This window comes from Halyomorpha halys, unplaced genomic scaffold (assembly GCF_000696795.3).
Source record: "Halyomorpha halys isolate HHAL.00 unplaced genomic scaffold, Hhal_1.1 Scaffold157.1, whole genome shotgun sequence".
Taxonomy (NCBI): Eukaryota; Metazoa; Arthropoda; class Insecta; order Hemiptera; family Pentatomidae; genus Halyomorpha; species Halyomorpha halys.
In genome coordinates, this window is record NW_027114029.1 from 1,847,743 (window position 1) to 1,868,448 (window position 20,706).

Here is a 20,706-nt window from a genome sequence, read left to right on the forward strand (position 1 = left end):
GGGGGGGGGGGGGGAGAAGGCGCGTCGTCGATCCTTGTAACCGAGTCTCTTTAAACAATCTCGACTACCAATATCCATCTCATTCAGACGGCATCTTATTTCCTAGTGCATTACCTCTCCTTCGTTTTAAATCAATCTTCACCACTTTTATTCCCGTTTCTCGAGTTTATGCTCCCCTTTTCTCCCGTGAGAATAGCCTTCTGGATCATATATAATAAAAAAATTAACATTTAGTGTAACCGACTACAATCCTTCCTATAAGGTAATAATCAAAATTCATTAATTGAGTAAATCCTACAAGGGGCAAGAATTTATAAAGAAATACTTAAATCTCAAAATATAAGATTTTCTTACTTACCAACGAGTAATAAAAATGTTTTGTTTTTTTTAATAATTTATTTATTGATATTTTCAACTGTATACATATATACACATCAAGTAAATTTGCTGTAAGTGATATTATGACATGATAAAAACATGTGGAGAATCTACCCATTGATAGAACTCCAAAAACATTTCTAAAGGAGAAGATCACGAGGCCATCTTCTTTTCAGACGCCTAGGAGGATTATTAGGTAGTGAAGGAGAAGAGGGTTAGAAACGAGTTGGTTTGAGTGGTTGGGAAGTTTATTATGGAAGGATTGGTATCTGGTTCTGGCCAAATCGGCAACATAGGGGACATTGAGGTCCTGGTGGATGATTTGATTTGTGACAAAGTAAGGAGCATTAAGGATTTTACGAAGGATTTTGGACTGTAAGGATTGGATTCGAGAGGAATTAGATGGTTTAGTGGAGCCCCATAGCTCAACTCCGTATGTCCAAATAGGCCTTATAATAGTCATGTAGATCAGTCTTTTGTAATGGATTGGAAGTTTGGACCGTTTGTCAAGTAAATGAAGTAATTGTCGGAATCGACGAGCAGTTTCCTGTCTTTTCAGTCTTGTATGAGGATTCCCATGTCAGTCGTTTGTCGAGATTTAGTCCTAAGTAACGGATCTGTTCAACAGGCATAAGTGGGGTATTGTTAAAAGATACTGTAGGGCAAGACGATGGTTTACGAAGAAGGGTAAATGTGATTTGGTGGGACCCTTCGTGGTAATTTCTGACTTACGGGGGCGGAGAGGTTATCTACTGGGACCATCCTATTCTACCCCTGGTGGAGGTCAAGTTTTCATTTCATGAGACCACTTCAGAAATAAAAATCGACCAGGCCCAACCAGCGCCACCGCAGTCGTGATGAAGTCACTAGATGGCACTTAAACTCACTTGGTTCCTCCAATGACCTATACTGCCCCGAATGGGAATGTCAAGATTCAACTCTCGGGGGCCGCCGCATAATTAACAACTGACCCTAGTGGGAATCGAACCCACTTTTTAAACAAGTATTGTAGGATCCACGCTTGGGTATCAGGTCCTCTAAATTCAAATATGGTCAGTTGTGTAAGAACCATGTAAATTATATTTAGTAAACATTCTTAAGTATTCTTCATTCACCCATATTTGGTAGCTGTTCTTCCCTGATGAAGTTTACTACCATTATTATACTCACCTTGTCATTCCATCACACTTATGAGGTTTCATTTTTAATTTTTCCTTTCATGTATCAATCTTTTAGTTATTTTGATTCATATATTATTTCAGTTATATATTTATATAATTTCAGTTATTTCGCCTGAGACCAACTTAAGCAATGGTCGCTTACTTGTTCCAATAAAAAATCAAGTATAGATAATATAGTTAAGTTGTCAAATGGAACTTGAAATGTTCACTCAACTACATTGCACGTTTAATTTTTTCTTAGTTAGGTCATTCGCGCTTGTCCAGGTTAGTTTAAATCATAAGGTTGTGATCATGTACTTGCCCATGATTCCAAATATGCTCCTCACTCACATTGCAAAATACTAGCATTATAGATATGATGATTGTATTTTTTAAGTTTGCTTTCTTTATTTTGTATATATTCATTTGTTGTTCTTATCTTTTCTAGGTCAGAAAAAAAAAAAAGTTTGCTTTGTACCGTTTATTAAAACTTATATTGATTGAAATAAATAATAAAATTATTCTTTACAATGAAGATAAATTAGCCATTTATTCATTACTTAGGTCTATTGGGTAGGTGCTATTGAATACTAAATAGTACTTGAATTATTTTGAACATGTCCTACAGGTTTATTGTTTTTGATAATTACTAATTCTTGATCAGAACATTAAGTCAATATTAATTAACTTTTAGTTGAGTAAAAAAAAAATGTATCTGATTCTACTAAAAATTAAACTGAAAAGTCCGAACTTTGAGAACATGTTACAAAATCAAAATCATTAATAGTATAATGAGGAAGTATGATTCGTAATGTCTGGATGGTAGTATTGGGAATAAAGCAGCTGCAATTACATTTTCCTGTAATTATTAATTTCAATTACTTTGTACTTCATCAAGTAATTAAAATTACTTAATTAATTATATTATAATTAAAATTATTTTTCTTAGCACTACTGGGTGCAGCACTGACTAAGGTGACTGACTGAACAAAAACCACCTCACGCTATCCTAGATCCATGAGAAAATCCCTACAACTGCAGAACCTAAGGTAGAACTTCCTGCTAGGAGCCCCCCCACCGAATCCTCGCGGAAATTAACCCCCACTGATGAATATTTATTTGATTTTTAAACTGCGCCTCCACACTCAGCCTCCACCCATTAAGACGCCCCCCTACTTCGATTTTCTTCCCTTCTTACGGTCCTCCCACTTCTTTCCCTGATATAAAATTAACACGTCCTTGCCAACCTTTCGAATATCCACTGCAATACTTTTTAATATAGCGAGGCCTTGAAAAGTTAGCCTTTATACCGTAAGTTAGTTTAACCCAGTTTTCGAAAGTTACTTTGTTGTACCATTAGGGTATAGTCAAACTCGCTACCCCAATATGATATGTTTATAAAACAAATGAGGAATACCGTTAAGGACTTTTTTACGTCAAATGACACTTATGAGATTAGATTTGTTAAATAACTAACTTAAATAGTTAAAAACTATTAAAATAAAATATGAAACATTTAATATAATTATTTTAAAAAAATAAAAAAAAAGTTTAAAGGTAAAATAATAAATTAGTCATTTTCAAAAAATACTGTAAGTAAATCTGATTATGTCATATCTTCGCTCTAATGCCTCTCATCGACGACGACGACGACTTCACCTATTTTCGAATGAGTAAGGACACATTTCGATACATTATTGAGATTTCTTCAAAATTAACTTCTTGAAGTGACAGTACTTTTATCAGTCTTTTTTTGCGCTCATTCACAACTAAATCCCAGAAAACTATCTAAGCCCTCTCATCCACTAGGAGCGGAAAGCTGCGAATTCCTGAGTCCGAATTCGCGCGAACGATCCAAACACATGGTTCGGTGGAGGACTGCGTCCACTTCGTCAGTTTTCGTCTGAACTGGTGGAAAGTGCTAACCGATCCGGTTTTGCTGGGATTTCATTGCGAAAAGTAATTTTAAAGAAACTTCAAAAATGCATCGAAATGGGTCCTTTTCATTTGAAAATAGAAGAAGTGATTGTTATCACCAATCAGTGAAGATCATGGCGCAAACGAGAAAATTCAACGAACTTGTTTGTTTTTGCGTAAATGTGATTCACCCATATTTTCCGTCTTCGTCAATATCACCTGTACATGATACTTCTAAGGTGTTAATTCCAAAACGAAAAATTCTTCTCAGAAAACCGTCCTGAAGATCCATCTTGTCCACTAAGAATCCGCACCGAGGCAATGTACGATAGACATTGGCACGGTTTCGTACGAATGGCATTTGCGCGAATTCCTCCCTTCTATATTCGCAAGATTCCGCCCCCAGTGAACGAAAGGCCTAAGAGTAATGAATGTCATAATTTACTTTTCAGAAATCACTTTTAATGTATTTTACATTCTTAAAAACAAACCGTTACATACTTTCAAATTATAAGCCATCTTTTGCAAAGAGAATATACTATCATATATATTAGTGTTCCCCATAGTACAAGAGCTCGGTGGAAAAAAAAAGTGTAGGTTTTATGGTTCCCGAGGGATAGATTTCTCATGATAAATTCACCAACTACAGATTTTTTAGTGCATTTTTTTTTTTTTTTGAATTTGTGCTTTTAAAAAACAATATCTTGGAACCATTGGATATAAACAACTCTGCTAGGGCTCATATTTTAATAAAATTACTCGATAAAATTACTAATATTTTGTTTTATCGATGAACGGCTCCGAATGATTTTTTTTTTTAACGTTGTCATACAGTAGCCATTTTTATTTCTCCTTACTACACATTCATCAATTTAGACTAGTAATTATACATAGTTATCAATAAAATAATAAAAAATTGGGGTTGAATAACTGACTTTTATTTCCTCTTGGGCTCTTGTACTATCAGCTTTATTATTATACCAACTATTTTTGTCTTCTTGAAGAGACTCACATTATGATTCGTCCTGTAATGATGGTTGATAAACGCAAACGGTGTGTATCAACTGTTAAGATAACCGAAAATATTACATTGATTTCAAAGAGTAAGAGATGTACACTCCTTTACAGTAGTGGCCCCATTTACTATTTTTTTAAAATTAAGGCTGTTTACATACATAGTACATTATTTCCAATTTCACATATATCTTCTAAATCACCATATTTCTAAACCTCGGATTAGGTGAAATGAATCCCCCTCTATGTAATGATTAAAAAAACCTTTAGATTCGTTACCAACGACAACGGACCGCTATAATGTATTCCCATTATGCATTGCATAAGTTATTGTATTCCCACAAATACAAGACGATTTATGTCAAAAATGATGTTGTTCAAATAAATCAATAAGTAATTTTATACATATTCTTTTTACTTTCTTGAGACAAGTTATTAGTGTTTTAAAAAAATAAATTTGATCCGATTTAAAGTCTAAAGTTTCGGCCAATTCAGCCATCCTCAAGGACAATCTATAATACATATTTACTACCACATAAATTTCAAAAACTTTATGCAGGCTATTCCGCCCAGGTCAATAATTTTAGTCAAAATTACCCCATTTTTTTCAATTCTTCACATTAACATTTAAACTTTTAATGACATTCAATTAACACTATTATCATAAAGTATAATGGTGTAAATTGGCCGTCTACTTATACTTTATCATAATACTGTAAATTATAATAGTGATAAAGTAGAATATTGTAAATTGACTGTGATTAAGATTGTTCTAGAGGATGGCCGAAACATTGGACTTATAAAGAAGTATAGATTGTTTTAAGTCTTAAATTAGATACAATTTATTTATTTAAACATGAATAAGTAATATTAATGCTGTAGTCACTTTCTTTTAAATTAAGATTATGATCTATATTAAAGTCCATGCATTAAAATTCTATATTTTTTTTGTAATTAGAAAGTCTATAAAAAAATATGCCTTTAAAATGAATCGATGTGTTATATAATCTGATTGAAATAAATATCACTAACCACCATGTGCATTATTATCCAAGGCAATCTCGAAGTCGATGAAAGTGCCCTAACCAGAAGCTAATAAGAACCAGCGAGAAGGCAGGAAGAAGCAAATGGCCGAAACAAATGCAATATTCGGTGATGTATGCAAAAAGTTGGTGGCATGGATCGAGGGGGGGTTGCCCTAATCAAGGCTATAAATCACTGTATAATTAACTTTTGCTCCTCGGCTTTGGAACTGTGATTTTTAATTAGTCACCTCACGTGACGGCGATGTCACCGTTCCGCTCTTTCGCCTCTGCTTTTTATTTATTTTTCTCAATTTCCTTTCTTGTTTCTTTTTCCCAAGTCATTAATCAGTTTTTTTATTTTATTTTTCAGTTGACGAAAAATGCTGAATGTCTTCATAGCATTTCTTAAGAAGGTTAGTATTTTTCTTACTACTAATACTGCTTTGGATTATTGGATATTTCTAAAAAGAGCTTTAAAAATCTGACTTTAAGTTGTTTGAAGTAATTATTATTTACATAATCTTTTTACTTCTTCGAGATTGTTAAAATAAAATTTATTATATTGTTAATTTGTCAAGTAGTTAAGTCTCAAGGATTTTTTATTATTACTTTAAATGTCTAACGTTTCGGCCAACCTAGCCATCCTCAGAGACGATTTAAATATCAATTTACATCTCACATCCACATGCACCTTACTTTACACTACTAGAAAACAAATATATTGTGTAATAAGTTAGTTATAAAAGTGTTAAGTTAATCTGTAATTAAAAGTTTTAAAATTTAATGGAAAATTTAAAAAAAAATAGCTTGATTTGACTAAATATATTGATTCAAAAGAAAATTTGGGATTCAGCTTGGATACAATTTATTATAGTAATTCTTTTTATACAAAACTATACAACGCCTGCCAGATTGAAGTCACCCATTTGAAAAGTTAAGTAGCCTACAAAATTAAACAAATATCTACAAAATTGGAGGACAACTAGTAAATGTAGGAACTATTTTATCTTCTTAAAGTATAAAAGAAAATAATAAAATATAATAAAGATAAAATTATGGTATGTTGAGAGAGAAAAATGAGAAAGAGAGCAGGTGCTTAAAATCGAACATAGGACAAGACCTCCTAATTTTTAATAATTAAAACTCAGCAAGAAAGGAATAAGAGCTATTTTTCGTAAATTCTGTTCACTGCGATTATGCTAATAAGCCGAACCAATCGATCATATTCGAAAATGTGGAGGACCAATAAGAGAAGTAAACTGGATTATTGACAGAGGGGGAGGAATCGAGGATGAGGTAAACTGTCATCGTTGATAAATCACATCAAGAGGTCTGCTCTGAGGATCCATGTGAAGGCTCTTTCACTGAGCCAGCTGAGGGTGGAAGATTGGATTTCATATCGCCTGATAACGGATGGCATAAAAAGGGGGTCTCTTCTCCGCCAGATTTGCTGGAATAACAGGATTTGACGCCGGCACCCCTCCCATCTTGGATTCTCTCATCGGGACCGGGGAACGGAATATCAAAGGTATTGCAGTAACGGTATGAGGCTCATAAATTTATTAATTTTCCTCGTAAGGGGAACTGTCCTTGTTCTAAACAACGATGTCAACTGGTGAAAAAAAAAATAATAAAAATAGATTCGCATAGAATGTTCTTCGATCGTAGTTTATTCTATTATATTTATTCCTCAGAACAAATATAAGATAGCCATGTTTTTAGGCATATAGAATTGTATCATACTGATCAATCCGTACATGTGTAAATGTAAAATTATTTAATTTTACTTAATTATTTTAATTTCTAAGTATTTCTATTCTAAGTTTTAATTCATACCATATATACAGAAAAACCAGCAAACGAAAAATAAATCTAAATAATGACAATAGAATCCCTAAAATAAAAAAAATATATAATGAAAAAATTACAAATATGATATTAAAAAAATGAATAAGATAAATCGGTACCACTACAACCCATGAAGGCTCAGGTGTGCAATACTTTGTAAAGAAGTACTTTTACTAGACCAAGGGTTGTACAAGGAGGTGATTCGGTCAGAATAATACTCCCTTAATTAAGGGGTTCACTTCATGAGTCTTGGTGGATCCTCATGGCTACAGTAAAACAGAAAATAATTATCTGTCACATTTAGCCATATTTTTAAGATGGTGTTTAGTTAGTATCAAAATGACTTACCACTGAGCCACCCGCTCTTCACAAATATGACATGTAAAAAAAAATATATAAATCATATTTAATATTCTTAAGCTAATTAAATAATAACAAAATAATTTATATACGAAATAAAGAGAATTAAACTAAATTTAAAAATAAATAAATAGATATTGGCACCAATATACAGTCTTTAAATTAAGGCAAAGACTCAGTCAGTGCTTCTCTCCCAGCCGCGTCACTGGTAACTGTATCATAGTTAGTTTTCTAAATAATGGTCGTAGTTATTCTTGCTACACAAGAATTTATATTGTTTTCATATTTGAGATTCTATTGATGCCATCAGTATCTGAGGAATTTATAAGTTCCTTTAATCAAACCCTATGCTGATTTTTTTTCTAATATTAGATTCGTTCATTGCTTTTTTTAATCGATCAGTGACATTTATTTATTTTTTAACCAATATTATTTTTTCATTTGTATACGTATATGTACACTCAGCAGATGTGGTTAGTGAATAGGTTAACTATAAATTAGGTTAAAATAAATTGTAAATAGATCACTGTTTAGATATCAGATGGTTGGTAGTGTCGTTGTTATATGCACAATATAATATAAAAACAACTTTTTGTTGCGTTGTGCCGTTATCACATTTGTATGTAATATTTCGCTATTCAGCTTGAATTTTTATTCCTCAAGTCTATTTTGCAAGTTTTACTTGCAACTAATAGAAGAATTCGGATCACTAAGTCGAAAGTCTTTAAATGGAAAATATTTAAAATTATTTTATTAATTACAAACACCCAAACATCAAGAAATATAATTAATATAAAGTTCTATCAATAGATATTTAAAAAATATGTGCTGGACCCAGTGATCTAGCGTTCAAACTGTGATACACGGACCACCGCTAATAGTACAAAAGCCCAAGAGGAGAAAAAGGGCAGTTATCTAACCCCAATTTTTAATTACTTCAATGCAAACTATGTATAATTAATAGTCAAAATTGACAAGTCTGCCAAGTATAGGTAGGGGGAATGAAAAATGGCGACTGTTTCTAAGAGATAAAAAAAACTAATTTTTCATTCTGAGCTCTATATCTTAAAAAGTAGGAACAACACCAGAAAACCTTAGAGGACGTCATTTAAAGAAGAGTGATTTCCCTAAAGTATGAGCCGTAATAGAGTTATTTACGTTAAATAGTTTTCGAGATATAGCTTTTTTAAAAAGCAACATTTCATAAAAATATTGTATGGAACGTACTAAAAGATCAGTAGTTAGTGAATTTATTTTGAAAAATTTATATCTCAAAAACCATTTGACGTACAGATGTCTATTAGCACTCAAATTAAAGCTAGTTTAATGAGATATAAAGAAGTTTATCTTCACAGGAGTAATAGTTTACATGAGATTTGCTAAAATAAATTGGTTATATGTGAATATCATAAAAACTAATAACCCTACAAAGATAAGTGTCATAAACTACTTTATAGTAAGTTAAATTTCCATTATTTTGAGTGTTGGCAGATATATGTGCCTCTTATGGATCTAGAGATATATTTTCCAAAAATCCAACATTTTATACGAACCACTAGAAATTAACATTTTGTGAGTTTAATTTGTCGATCATAAAAACTACTACTCCTATAAGAATAAACATAATAAACTATTTTGTAGTCAATTTAACTAGCTTTAATTTGGGCGCTAGTAGACATCGGTACGTTCAATGGTTTCTGAAATAAAGTTTTTCATAAATCAAATTTATTGTCCGAACGACTATAAATCAATTTATTTTAGCAAATATCATGAAAACTACTATTCCTACGAAGGTAAATGTCAGAAGCTTTTTTTATAGTCTATTAAACTAGCTTTAATTTACTAAATTAACTAACTACTAATCTTTCAGTAGATTTTTAAGAAATTTTTCTTTTTAAAAAGTTATATTTCGAGAACTATTGGACGTAAATAGCTCTTTTAGGGCTAATATTTTAGCAAATTTACTCTTCTTTAAATAATGCTCTCTTAGATTTTCCAGTGTTGTTGGTAGTTTTTACCACATTTATTAAATCAATGTTTTCTTAAGGTTTTGAAACATCCACCATTTTTTAATCCCCCTACCTATACTTGGCAGACTCATCAATTTTGACTAGTAATTATACATAGTTTTCATTGAAGTAATAAAAAATTAGGGGGTGAGATAACTCTTTTTTTCTTCCCGGTTCTTGTACTATTAGGAGCCATCATTTTAAAGGATGCTTATCATACTAAAATTTATAATATGAGTAATCGAAAAAATAATATTGTATTTAGGATTTGTAAGAGAATGTTTCTTAGGTTTTTTTTATAGTCAATATAGGGCAGCAGAGAAAGCTCAGAAATAATTGGCGTTGTCGGAACAAGTATTATCTCTTTTAAATCGCTAAGACAATCTTGAGGGTACCTATTTAGACCCTGAAAAGATACTAAAATAAGAACAGAATAAGCTAGATAGAACCATTAATAATATTAGCCTTCTCGGAGGCATCTTAGAGCAGAGATTTAATCAGTAGATTCAATTTTAAATCCGAAGTGAAATTCCCGCTTAGATGTAGTATAGGGGAAGTGTTGGTTTTCTTATTCTCCTTAGCCGCTCCCTTTCTTGGCCGTTATCTTAAATTCTTCTGTGCCCCCATCGCAGGCAAGTTAATGACGTTGTGTTAATCCCCCCTCGCTACCTTCCCCCACTCCGGGGAGCTTTATTTTTATTGTACTGCCTCCCTTATAATAAAGTGGAGGGTTTTACGGGGTCAAATGAACCTCGTATAACTCCTTGATTCCTTTCTCTCATCTCTTAGGCTCCTCGCTTTTTCACCAGGAATGCACCAGTCAGGGTGGCGAGGTATCGCCCAGCCCCCTCTTTAATAAGGGGCTGTGGATTAGTTTGAAAAATTTTAAGGCTGTGAATTTAAGGTGAAAATGATGATAGATTGTTGTGTTTATTATATTTGTGAGAGAAAATCTCTATTTGAAATCAATGATGAGATTTTACAAACGTGGTTGAAATTAAGATTTCAATTTTTGTTTTCCAAAAAAAAAATTTGTTTTTTTTTACTTAAAAAACATTTTTTTAAGTTTATAATAAATATGATAAATGTTTTAGAACACGAGATAATCTTGGAAAGGAACTACTCAATGGTGGCATTTAAATCACTACTATAAAATAGGGGATTCAGAGCCATCTTCTTTTCAGAGGCCTCAGAGGATTATTAGGGGTAGTTAAGGATGAGCGATTAAGAAGTGATAGGTTTGGGTGGTTAAGAATTTTGAAATGAATGGAAGTATATCAGTTTCGGGCCAAACAAATGGGATGTTAAGGTCTTTATGAGTTTTTTGTGACGGATTTTACGGAGGATTTTGGATTGGAAGGGGTGTACGTAGCTGAGATGCTCAGGCTTAGGTCTATCGTTCTGAGTTCGAGCACCGGTTCGAATCCTGCCTGGGAGCGTATACTTTTTTATTAAGTGGCTGTCACATAAAATGAAGAACTTGACCCCTCTCCCTAACTATGGTTAGAATAGGTTGGTCACATGTAGATAACTAGGCAAACATCACCTTCGCTGTGGATTAGCTTAAAAAAAAGATTAGAAACGGGAGATCTATATATATATATATTATCTTTTATTTAAGCGAACTACAATTAGGTACCCTTGGTTGGCTGTTAAGAAGTTGCAAATTTATTTTAAGATTGTGATCACAAGCTGATGGTACGATAGTAAAATTTATCCCCCAAAAAATGTTAGTTTCAAATTAAAATCTTTTCATGATTTGGAAATTTTTCTAAAATAAAAAAAATACTCCTATAATACAATGTCACAGAAGGTTTACTCGATCTCGAAGGTTGTACCTCGGCAGACACAACAGAATAAAGAATTATCTATCTATTATCTATTATTCTCAAACTCGATAGATAGAAGAAGAGTGCCTTACTAAAATATTTATATAAAACTAATTGTTTCCATAACTCTCCCATTATGGCCCCCGAATCATCTAAATAATTTTTTTTTTGAAGAAGTAGTTAAGAAAGCACATTTACATTATTGTTATTATTTGGTTTGATTTTTTCCTTTTGTTCTTGAAATTTATAACCACGTATAAGCTAAATGTGCAGTAAGTAAATGTGGGAATGTTGAGTTTAATTTGTAATTGTTTCATTATATACACCTCCATTACTGTAGGTCATTCAAAAAATGATTAATTTTAACTTTATTATAAAGTAATAAAGATATTAAAAGTGCGGCATTCATTTAGCGTCAATCGATAAAAAGATTTTTTTCTGAAGGATCTAAAATGTAGAGAAATAATCATAGTGTTGTGCTGTTTAATAAAAGTTTCCATGGAGAGTCCTCTTTTACTACACTGATAGCGGTCTTTTGGCGAACTCCCAAACTTCTGTTTCTCCCGATGATCGTGCAATGAGGAGGTCCGTTTAATTACTGCGGGAACAGATCGGAAGGGGTGATAGCAAGGAGGAATGATCAGATAAGGATTGGAAAAGACTCGGTATATCGGAAAGGAGATTGCCCTTGCCTGGGATAATGATTGACAATTATATAGGGGACTTTCGTGTGGGGCCTGACACACGATTATTCGTGTAAGCAATAAAGAAGACCAGCCATTAAGGCTAGATGTCGAACAATGGGACACATCTACAGATCTACACGAGGGCCGAGGGCCGCTAAATAGAGAAAGGCCCGGGTGAAATATGGGGCCACGACCCCTGGTCAGCTATATTCTCCAGTCGGCCCGCCTTATTGCTCCCCCTCAAATCTGTTCGGAGGATAGCTTCTCTGCGGACTCTTTATCACTTCACTGTTGATATTAACTACTCACGCTAATTATAGAAATGCTAATTGGACTTAGAACAAGAGGGATGTTAAATGACGGTCAACTCCTCATGTAATTACTTTTGTCGAGGTTATTGAACATATTAATTTTTAGACAGATGCCATTAGAGTTTCATATAGCTCCGTTGATTTAAGTCTTCTAGGATCTGCTTTATAGTAAATTATATACTAATATTATTATTTTTTTTTTTTGGTTTGAAGAGAATTAATTATCTGCCAAAAATTGAGGGCATTAAGTATTAGTGCTAAATATCCATTCATACAAAATATATATATATATTTAGAAATAGAAGAAGAAAAGATAAAAAAAATGTAAATGATAACAATAGTTCCTTACTGGATTAAAGGGATTTAAAAAAATTGAAAATAAAATAATAAAGAAATAAAAGAAACTACTAACAAGATATATAAATAAAAATATGCATCTATATCAAAAATATAATCAACTAAAAAAAATTTAAGTAACAATAAAATAAATACACATTCGCACCTATAATACTAATACTATTAGTGTTGCAGTTTGCACTTGATATAAATTCACATATGCAGTGCTGACATGCACTTAAAAGCGATTATTATCTTTTCTTTGACGGTTCCAAAAGCAGTAAAATGACATGTTTTTATCTGTAGTGAGATTTAGGTTTGAAGACAGTGTTAAGAAAAATGAATTGACAGATTTGTGATTTCTGTCAGTTTTATCATTAGTTAAGTAGCTTATTTTTATTTATTTATTTGGCCCTAAACCTTGTGGATCTTGCCGCCCGAACCAGCGTTCTCCACGCCAGCTTGTCTTTGGCTACTGCCCTCCAATTTGCTGTATCAGCTCTTTCGCATCGTTCTTGATTATGCCTATGCATCTGGTTTTTGGCCTCTAATGTGATATCTTGGAATCTATCCTGGCATTTATTCTTGTGTACAGTATTAAGTAGCTTAAATGGTAGTAAATCACCTGTACCACAGTGGAGGCACTTAAAAACTAAATGAACTAATTTTGTAAAAACCCAAATTTCGGAACTGACTCCCTTTACAATAGTAACTCTTTTTCACGAATTTTAATTCTATATTATTTATGTAGTAACAGTAGTGTACCACATGAAGAGGTGGCCAATAATAAATAAATTACTTAAATTTTATTGTCTTATGGTGCCGTGTGTCATCTGTGGTCAAATTTGTGTTTTGGCACAATGGATCGAACAGTTATTCCGATTTTGATAAACCTTTCAAGGATTATACGATGATACTATTATTTTTTTTTAAATTAATTGAAGAAAGCTTAGAATTTTCAAGAGGTATTAAATAGTCCTGCGTATTTAACTTTTTCGTTGGGTGTGTCTTCTAATGAGACTACTTAAATATAATAATAATAATAATAAAATAAAAAATATATATATATATATTATTTGACATATTTATTGCTTAGGTATCCGATCTAGAATAAAACAATTATTATGATTTAAAATATTAGAACTAATTTTAGAAATTATGCGACCAAGGTTACTAGCTTCTGACCCAATCGATTCTTCAGTTTGCCGACGATCTTGCAAGATGATGTGTCACAAATCCGTGTAGAATTGCACTCGACCTGACTCATTCATGGTTGTCAGCTGATCATCTGCCACTCTTTCTCAAGTCCTCCGGTAACAAAATGAACCACCGTCTCGAAAGAACGGAGGGAATAATTTTGTAGAGTTGGTCGATAGTGTGCTTTTGACGCATGCATACATTAAGAGCGAGCCCCTCCGTATCCGCTGTCATTAATACCGAGTGCTTTGTTGCCAAGCTCTCATGTAAAATTTTTTCTCTCCCCTCCTTCAAGGCCATCCTCCCTTCTCGGTATAACATCCGCTATTGTTGATGGGATTCGCGGATCGAACTTGCATCGGCAAAAAATATTGTAACATCCATTGAAAAATAAAAAATACATTAATTATTTTAAGTAACCCTTGCATCAGCTGCCTGTAATACAAGATTTCTATTTTACTTGTTATATATTAATTTTATATTTTGTCCTCTTTATAGCCCCAAAAGAAAATAATTTATGGAAAACTGCATTATTTATGGGACTTTCACGGGTCCTTCAAAGCGTCAATGGGATGCGTCAAAGGAAACCGAAGTAGAAAGATAACCGCTGTCAAATGTTTTTGAAAGACAGTGCCGCTCACAGATAAGAACTAGCTGACGTTTTCATTATGGCCACAATGGGTCAAATAACATAAAAGGCATGACTCTACCATAAAGTGCTCTCCCATTGCTACTTATTAAGAATTTGGAAATGTATATTCGTTTTCAGAGACAAAAATCTGAAAATGAAAAAAAAAACATAGTAATTTGATAAATATCATGCTTAAACTTTTATATTTTATGGCCTGCGATGCACCTGGGGGAGAAAAGAAACCCGAGGATTTTACCCCATAAGAGTCCCTCATCATATTTATCGCACTCAAACTTTTCACATAACTTGGGCTAACGGTAAGTAGCAGGTGTTTAACAAGTACTGTGCTCAGCCCCTTGTTTTCCACACTCTATTGTCATATGTTTCCTTTTACTCCTCTTGCTTCTCCTTCCTTAGTACTGTAAAACGACATACAGTATATTTTTGTGATATGGTACTTTATAAAGTTAAGAAAGGACCATAAAGTTCTAGAAGATAAATGTTTTTCTTATTATAATCGTTTTAACGATTTCGAAACATTGTTATAAAAATTTTCATCAAACCGATCATTGAGTGGAGTGATTCTGAAAAATAAACTTTGTAAAATAAAAATCTTAGGCTTCAGATGGTTCAATCATTAAAGAGAACGAATTAGTATTAAAAAACAACAGAGCTTCATCGCTGAGGCCGTATTTTACTTTTATCCTTCTCTGGAAAACAAATGATAAAATATTTAACTAACTGTTTTATCACTAAGCCGCAAAAAGAAGGGTAAGGGTTAGAGGAAAATGTTCTAAAACCCAAAAGGGACACTCACCACCTCAACTCACCAACAAATTTGCAAACCCACAACTCAGTTCGGAGGACCTATGGAGGTGCACAAAATACGCGAAAAACACCAAAACAATGACACTAGCTCATGGAGCTAACACTAGCTCCATTAAAATCTGTACTGCTACAACCCATGAAGGGTCAGGGGTTCAGTACTTTGGAGTCAGTAGCCACGCGCCTTATCCTAGGGCTACCGATCTCACCATTAATAACTTCATACACTTACAAATTTGAAACCCTTAAACTCAATCTAGAGGGACTTTCGATGTGTGCAAAACCTTAAAATTCGCCCAAAAATACGGAAAAAATGCAGAATGAGAGAAAAAGGTTGTGATCCTTAAAATACACTTCTCTAACATCTAACATAAAACATTGTCAATCATCTAATTGAATTAGAAGTGACTATAGACTGCGCAAAGTCTTAAAACTCTAAAAGGTTATCTTTAGTCAATCTTTTCTCTCTTGATTATTTGTTGTTTCAGTAGTATTATTATCATCAAGAAACTGATAAATTAAGAGAAATGAACAAAAATTATTTTCATAAATAATGATAAGAAATAAAATGATATATTTTAATTTTTTTGCCTCTGAAATTACAACTGACACTTTTAATGCTGGACTTAAAAGCACCCTGAAATGTTTCCTTATTTTTATGGTTTTCTACAAAACAAATCCTATATATCGTATTCCAACTCATCTAATCCGAAGAGGACAGTTGGTGAGGCCTAAATATATGATCGAAATTTATTTATAAATATTTTCCTTTGGGGGCAAATACGAAAAATACTTGATTATAATAAAATTCATTTTATGCTTAATTTCTTAAAACTTGTAAATAATGTTAGGTCTTAAAACGAACCGATTAGCCTACTTATTATTTATCTATAAAAACAATGTGAATCAAGGAAATATAACAATCAGTTATTACAGTTTAGATTTTACTCTTTTACCATCAATTATGAACAAATTGAGAAAAAAAAATTAGCTTTGAAATCTAAAAAATAAGTTTTTGCATTTTTGGTGACAATGGGTCGGAAAATAGGATCTTGTTGAAGGTGGTAGTGCAAGAACCCTGTGGGAAAAAAAAAATTTGATTATTTTAATGAAACCTATTTATAATTACTAGTCAAAATTGATAAGTCTGGCAAGTATAGTTGAAGGAAATAAAAAATGTTAAATAAATTAATTTTTAATTCAGAGGTCCATTATATTAAGCTACTTACAACACTAGAAAACCAAATAAAACATCATTTAAAGAAGTGTACATTTGCTTAATTTTAAGTCCTAATTGAGCAATTTACGTTCAATATTTCTCTAGATACAGTTTTTTAAAATATATAAATTTCATGAAATATATACTGATAAATCAGTAGTTAGTGAATTTATAGTTAAAAATCTTTATCTCAGGAACCTATAATATAATATTCCAATAATAAGATTTCTATAAGCACTCAAATTAAATCTAGTTTAATGTACTATAAAGTAGTGTATGACGTTTAACTTCTTAGGAATAGTAGTTTTCATATTTATTTATCGAAATAAATTAATAGGAATTTGATTTCTTGTTCCTCGGACAAAACTTTTGGTTTATGAAAAACTATATCTTACGAACCATTAGATCAAAAGATTGCTGCCAGCACTCCAATTAAAGGTAGTTGAATGTAATATACTATAGTTTATAGTATATAAGTATATAATTATAGTTTCTTAAAAAGGAATGGCCTTTTAAATAAGATTTAAACCAGAAAATCTGTTATACGTAATAAAAAACACCAACAGAAGTAATTATTTAAATTTTTTTTCGAAATTATTTAAAGTGAAATAGAATTATAGAAATAGAATATAAAGCACGAAACATGGGCGTTGATGACCTCAGGGTTTTACGCCCTTAAGCCCCAGACAACAACAACAACTATAGTGTAATACGTTTATCTTTGTAGGGATAGTTGTTTTTGTGATAATTACATATGGATATGAATTTTGCGTATGAATTTTTTTCAAAACAACCGAACATCAAATTATTTTAGCAAATATCATGAAAACATTATTGGACGTAAACAGCTGTACTAACGCTCATATTTTAGCAAAGTTACTCTACTTCAACTGGTTTTTTTTTTAGGATTTCTAGTGTACAATATATACTTACTTATAATCGAAAAAGATTATGTAAGATATTGATAAGCCCTTAGATGTTTGATTCGATTATAACAAAGGAGTTTTTTTTTTTTTTTTTCTAGTTTTCTAACTACACATGTGTGTACAAGATATTTAATAATAGATATACCTCTTTGTTGATTCGATTTTTTTTTTATAGCATTAATTAAATATACTTTTCTTTAAATAACTTAGAGCTGTTCTGATGAAATAAAAATAGTTGAGGAGCAATAATGAAATATCTATTATAATCTGAGAGCATTTGCCAATCAGCATTTTATCATTCATGGTTGATTATTGGAACTAATGATAAAAAAAATACTTAAGATATCGTTCGTTATGGATCTAGGTTATGTAAAAATAGAAATCTAATAACAGAATTGTGGCCGATACATCAAAGTACAGAGAGATAGATGGATACAAAGAAGAGAAGATCATAAAGACTCATTATGAAGACCGGCGGTGTAAGGTTCATTATAAGATAAATGGGATGATGCTTTAAAGTTGTTCTTTGTGATGGTAGGGTAGAAGTAACAAGATCTTTTACGGAACTAACTTCCCCCGCATGCTATCTCCTCCCAGGATTTATCTCATTCTATTCAAAAGGACACCCATGCCTCCCCTATCTGACTAACTTTCTGCTCAAGAGGGTATACCCCGCTCTTCTGCCCGTAACAATTAATTCCGCCGAGTTTCGCTCCCAGGGATAATTATCCCAATTGCTTGCAATCCAGATACCGTTTAAGCTGAAATTATAGTAATGCGTCTGGTTTTGACTTCCATGTCCTCCAGAAGGAGCGGAGATACTGTCATTGGGTCGTGTCCGAGATAGCAAGATTTCGTGAAAACTTTTTGGCTTCAGGGAAGTTCCGATCTTATGGAAAGAGGGTGGTTTAAACACCGGGATTACAAGTGTGAGTTGTAATTTTAGAGACAAAAATAAGAAAATATTTCATCGGTTAATAATATGAAATGTTCATAGTTCAACCTCATTTTTATCCTAATGTGTGAAAATAATGGTAATTGATACTCAATTTTTTTTTTTAGATTTCTCTTAATTTATCAATTATTAGATCCCCTGAGCTAAAAAAAAAAGAAAGAACAGATTGATCGTAAATTTTTTTGTTGTTAATTTTCCCCTTTATTCGTTTTGGGCCATATTTTCACTATACTGTAAAATATTATTCCATCAAAAAAATTGAGATTAGTATTGATTAATCTATTATTATGGATTAAAATATCAGAGAAAATGATGCAAACAGAAAAATTACCATCGTATAAAGATAAATGAAAAAGTGTAATTTAATTCAGGAAGTAAAGACTTTTTCTTCTTTACTTGGTTATAATTAAAAACTTTTTGCTATTTTAAAATCAAATAATTAAAACATAATTTTAAAAACAACATAAGCATTAATCAAAGTTATTTATGTCCGTTACAGACAAAATTCATTTTTATTCTGAAAAAAATTCATGTCCAATGAATGAAGTTGATTTTGTAGTGAACAACAAACTTCCAAGCTCTGTATATCATTAAATAAAAAAAATAAAAAAATTGCATTCGAATAGCAAACAACTCAATATTAAATCATAAGAAAACGAAATTATGAATAAATAAAAAAAGTAAAAATAAAACAGTAATAGTAAAATAAAAAAAACAAACAAATAAACTAAAAAAATAAATAACTAATAACTAACTCTCCTGCATTTTAATAATTTTTAAATAAATAAATAAGTTAAAAATAATATTCAAGTAGGTAAATAATTTATATTATTTATTAATTCATCATAATTTTTAAAGAAATAAATAAGTTAAAAATAAATAACTAAATTAAAAACAAATAAATAATATTAATATATTCAGAACTAATTACCATGGTGGTGATGTATGATGTCCTGGGAGTCCAAAACGATATTTTTAGCCAAGAAACAATTCAAAATACAATAATATATATTAATAATAATAATATTCTTTATTCGTTCTGGGACTAGTTCCTTTAGAATAATATTATTGGCATCGACTCAGAGCCATAGAGTATGATACAAAATAAAAATAAACTTATAGATCATCATAAAATATAACTAAAATAATAAATTGGAGAAGAAAACAATATTTAAAACATAGTAAGTGAAAAAAAAAAAAACAGATAAAACAAAACCATACATCATCTCATAAATCATAGGGTAGCTTACTTCTAATAATATAAATAAAAAAGAATTAAATATAGATGAACTAAAAATAATTGACTAAAAGGAACAATTATTGTTAATTTTTACTTTTTTTTTTTCTTTACAACTAAATTTATTACGAACAATTATTGTAAATTTTTATTTTTTTTTTACTTTACAATTATTGTAATTTTTTACTCTTTTTTAAATAAATTATTGTAAACATTTACAAGTTTAAAAGAAAATTGAAAACATCAAATAGAAAAATAAATAACTAAGAAGGCTACAAAAAAATAAATCCCCTAACAAATCATAAATTTTAAGATATATTCTAAAATACTTTGTGTATATTATATAATATACGTAGACTTATATCTAAATCAGAAATTAGCTACTCCTAATTAATCATTAACAATAATTTTAACTCAATTTTCATATTTCTGGGATAATTTAGTCCCACAGTGCAGAGTATAACACAAGGATCCTACCAGCAAACTTCAGTTACCATATTGATGCCTCTTTTTTTTTTAATAGATTGATTTTAGCTACTGTTGGCAGAAACGTTTCTGCTCTTTAAAAAACGGCGTATCCCACTTACTGTGTATTAGCATTTTTTTTTTTTTTAATGTTTCATATTAACATAACAACAAACTCTACTTGGACGGTGAGAAAATCTACCTGGAGCCGAGTACGTGTTAGCAAACACCCCACACCCGGTAGCATTGACAAGCGATACGATTAGCATACTATCGGCGATCCATCGACATCCTCCGATGGGAAGAGGAGAACAGGTAGCCGATGGGGCCCGTGGGAGGGAAATCACTTCCAGGCGGGGAGGAGGCACATTTGCATCC

At 31.6% G+C, this 20,706-nt stretch overlaps 1 long non-coding RNA gene across 6 annotated transcripts in view; it reads left to right on the plus strand.

Moving 5' to 3' along the window:
- LOC106678711 (uncharacterized) overlaps positions 1–20,706 on the plus strand; it is a 263,439-nt gene that overhangs the window by 80,632 nt on the left and 162,101 nt on the right. For all 6 annotated transcript variants that reach the window (XR_010844478.1, XR_010844480.1, XR_010844479.1 and 3 more), the window contains one exon: positions 5,865–5,907. This is a non-coding gene — a long non-coding RNA (uncharacterized lncRNA). The remainder of the gene's footprint in view (positions 1–5,864; positions 5,908–20,706) is intronic.